We start from the raw sequence: 2,688 nt of genomic DNA, 5'->3' as shown, positions 1-2,688 counted from the left end.
AAGAAATTGTTGAAGGGACAGTTTGGTTCGGGGTTAAGTGGCATTACTGGGTAATGTCATCTTATATTACTTGATTACCACGTTGGTTGTCAGTAATTAAAGATACCAGTATCTTCAAATACCAATAGTGGTTACTATTGGTATAGAGGTATAATTACCCCATTTTCTTAGGTTTTCTGAGTTACCAGGGTATCTTTTTTTTGTTACAATTTTATCCTTTATTAATAAAATTTTGGACAATAATACCCCTACTTTAAAACAAATTTACATTAATATTCTATTTCAATTTTACCCTGTTTAATTAAAATTTTGGACAATAATGCCCTTATATTTAAATAATTACAGACCACACTGCCACCAAGCCACCACCACCACAGCCACCCAGCCACCACTGCCGACAGCGGGTCAACCACACGGACCACCTCGAAAAATTGCCGGAGTCCCTAAAAACCTAGAATTCTGTGGAGGCTCGGGAGGCTTCGATATGGCTGTTTTTGGCCATATTGATGGCCGAAAACGGCCATATCAGGCCAGATCTGGCGGAAATGGCCAGATTTCCGGCCAGCATAGCGGCCAGTTCTGGACCAGATCTGGCCGTTAACGCGGTCGGTCCAGACACTGGCCGATAATGGCCAGGGATCTGGCCTGATATGGCCGTTTTCGGCCATCATATGGCCAAAAACGGCCATATCGAAGCCTCCTGGAGCCTCCCACAATTTCCTTCTTTTTAGGGGCTCCGGCGATTTTTCCGGCGGTTGTTCGCGGTGTGGGCAGGCGATGGCAGGAGGTGGGGGTGATTTCGTTATGAATTAAAGTTTTTTTATAAGCGGGGGTGTTTTAGCTAAATCTGAATATTGGGGGTTAAAAAATTAATCAATTATAATAAAAATAAATTATATTAAATAAATTTAAAAGAGGGTCAATTTAGTAATTTAAATACATACCACCAATTTATTCCCATAACCAAACATATTAATATAACATACCCACCAACTACCAAACATATTTTCTTAAAGATTCTCAGTAATCTTCAAGGTAATCTATCTTTCTAGTAATCAATATTCCCAATAATCTAACATTCCTGAACCAAATGCCCCTGAAGAGTTTTGATCCGATTGGGTAGTGTTGGAATTTTATTTTTTTTTTAATATATTTTGTTTAGGCATCGGACTGTTGAGGGAGTTTTTCTTTTCCTTTTTATGAATTATTTTATTTAGGTTTTTTCATTAAATTTTAAATTTATTTTAAAATCTATTTTAAAAATAATGAATAATAAGGATAATTTTGGAATTTTAAACAGTCAGACCTGGTCAAATTATAATTTTGATGGGCGGTGAGTAGTGACGGGTGGCACATATTAGATTACGAAACTAAGGGTGGAATCGTCCTTTCACGAAACATTAGATAGGAAAATGTAATTGGGTCTCTTTTTTTTTTTTTTTTTTTTTTTTTAAATCATGCCATTAAACATTAGTCTATTAATTTTGTAGTGCCCACATATATTATTTCCAACAATAAAGCTACGGACACCGAAAATTTTGCATCGAAAATATGTACCGGCCTACGTGTAACCCTGACTCACACCATGCCTGATTTTTTTATAATTATTTTTCTAGTGAACGGTCGTCCATCAAATATGGACAGACGTTCACTCACATGGACTCCCGTCCATATTATATGGACGGGGATCCATATACGACGGACGGACATCCCTATTTAAAGGACGCCCGTCCATAAGTAAAGTACAATAAAATATTTTTATAAAAGTTAGGGACGGCCGTCCATTACTTTTGAATGGGCGCCACAAACGGACGCCCGTCCAAACTTAATTTGGTTTAAAAAATAAAATAAAAAATTTGGATGCCCGTTCATAAATTGTGGAAGGGTGTCCCTTAAGTTTGGACGGGCGTCCGTAACCAAATGGACGTCTGTCCCTTATTGTGGTTTTAAAAAAACAAAATAAAAGAACTTAGAAGTGTGGACGGGCGTCAGTAACTAATGGACGCCCGTCCATTATGTATGGACGACAGTCCACACTTAAGGGACGACCGTCCCTTATGTAAACAACAAATTAAGGGACGACAGTCCACACTTAAAGGACCACCGTCCCTTATGTAATAACTGCTTAACTTCTCCACTTTCGCTTCTCTTCTTCTTCTTCTTCTTCTTCTCTGATCATCTAATAACTGCCCACGACTTGGTCCATCAAACTTGCAAAAAATGTGCACAAAATGACCCTAACCTCAACTATAGCTTCTGTGTAACTTCTCTTGAAGCAGTTCCAAGTAGCCACTGTGCAAATCTTCACCAACTGGGTATGATCTCAATCAACTTAACTCGACGCAACGTCACAAACACAAGGTCATGTATTAATGACCTCTTGGAGAACAAAAAGTTGGATCCATTCATGAGCTCATGCTTGACTGATTGTTATGAACTTTACTCAGACGATATTTCAACTCTCCAACAGGCCATCAAAGACTACAAATCTAAGCACTATAAGGCTGCTAATTTTGAAATAAGTTCAGTCATGGATGCTTCAACCACTTGTGAAGATGGGTTTAAGGAACAAGAGGGGTGGCTTCTTATAATAGAAATAACAATAGCTTTCAGTTGTCTGCCATAACGCTTTCTATTATAAGAAGCCACGCCTTCTTGTTCCTTAAACCCATCTTCACAAGTGGTTGA

At 38.3% G+C, this 2,688-nt stretch overlaps 1 pseudogene; it reads left to right on the top strand.

Moving 5' to 3' along the window:
* Window positions 1–545: 545 nt before the first annotated feature.
* Window positions 546–2,688, top strand: LOC116107051 (annotated as a pseudogene).

Source organism: Pistacia vera, unplaced genomic scaffold (assembly GCF_008641045.1).
Source record: "Pistacia vera cultivar Batoury unplaced genomic scaffold, PisVer_v2 Contig526, whole genome shotgun sequence".
NCBI classification, from domain to species: Eukaryota; Viridiplantae; Streptophyta; class Magnoliopsida; order Sapindales; family Anacardiaceae; genus Pistacia; species Pistacia vera.
Note: the sequence above shows the minus strand (reverse complement) of the source record. Positions and strands in the feature narration are given on the sequence as shown.